This window comes from Seriola lalandi, unplaced genomic scaffold (assembly GCF_002814215.2).
Source record: "Seriola lalandi dorsalis isolate HSWRI2012SDOR001 ecotype SW California unplaced genomic scaffold, Sedor1 jcf7180002054923, whole genome shotgun sequence".
NCBI classification, from domain to species: domain Eukaryota; kingdom Metazoa; phylum Chordata; class Actinopteri; order Carangiformes; family Carangidae; genus Seriola; species Seriola lalandi.
Window position 1 is genome coordinate 1,301,445 of NW_019525475.1, and position 1,504 is coordinate 1,302,948.

Below are 1,504 nucleotides of genomic sequence, written 5' to 3' on the forward strand. Positions count from 1 at the left end.
GGTCAACAAAATGCAAAAGACACAACACATAATTTTTTTGTTTTTGTAGCTTTTCTTTCTTCATTGGACGGTTGCATGAGGAAGAAGCTCTGCAGGGGAAGTCTCAGCTAATTACACAAACAAAATACTTTAATTTCTAATGAAACCAGGGCAACTGTTTGCCACTGGAACTAGTGACATGAACAGGACTAGGTCATAACCTATAGTTAAAGGCTGTACCGCCTATGGCCAAATCCTTTTATAACACCGATGTCCTTTATTATCAACAAGTGGAGTGTTGAGCATGTGGTCTGATGTTCAACTATTCTGTTGCAGCATTATGGTCGTAAACGCTTCACTTGCCTTCGCTTCCAAACATGTCTGAGTGTAAATGGTTGTAGTAACATCAAAAAGCTACTAACAGTAGAATCTTAAAGCAGCAAATAAATCAAACTTACGTGTCATTTTCCATCCACACTACGGAAGCATGAGCTCTTTGTTCAGAGCGGTTGGTACAGGTGGGCTGGTCTGAGCCTGTTGTTAAACTCACTCCAGCAGTGAAGACGGTTGGAGGAATTTCCCAGGAAATCAGATTCTGTTATCTGATTAAGTTTTGGATTTGGTCAGAAAATAAATCATTTATTTGAAGACACTACCTGAGGGTCAGGGACCTGGTACTGCACAATTATTCACTGTTGTCTGACTTGTTTTAAGTTAAACAATTAACTGAAAAAAATATTCACTACATTAATGATTATGAAATGAATGAATGGATGAATTATGAATTTGCAGCTGTAATCCTCTGTGTGCTGTGCAACTGTAAAATCCTGGAGTGAGAAGTCAACAAACACTGGATTGGACTTGGTTGGCAGATACTCAGTATTAAAAGACTCATGTTACAACAGCTCCATCATTTGAGGAAACATGAACAAACTTGTTGGTTTTAGTAATTTAAGGAGGTGAGAGAGTGATTTTATCATTTTCAGTTTCCTTCATAAATACAGCAAACACTGTTCTCTTGTTAATTTACATTTGTGGATATGAAGGATTTTCCAACATGAAATGAATACAGGAACAAGAGGAATCATATTCATTGTGTAAAAAACAAACAATAATATATTTTGATTTGGAAGGAGAAAAGCTTTGGATTTTATTGGCAACTTTCTGTCCAGAGTTGAAGTGTGAAGCTGCAGGTTCAGACCAAGTGAAAAACTGTAGGTTGCAGTTCACACAAAGATCATATCACTATATCAACATCGTTAGTTTTTTCAATCTCTGGAGGAAGAATTTTATGGGACAGAGCGTGTGAGTTGAGTTCATCATATATTGAACTACCCAGTGGTCTATATAAAGTTGTTACAACTAGCCCCACCCTTATCAGCTTCACCAGAGTAGGAACTTCACATATCACCTACTGCTCAGGTGACTGCAGGTAAAACCTCACATGTCCCGACCTGTTGGTCTCACAGTCTCACAGTATAAAGTTGTTCAAGCTGCTGAATGAGAACAATGGTTTTGGATTGAA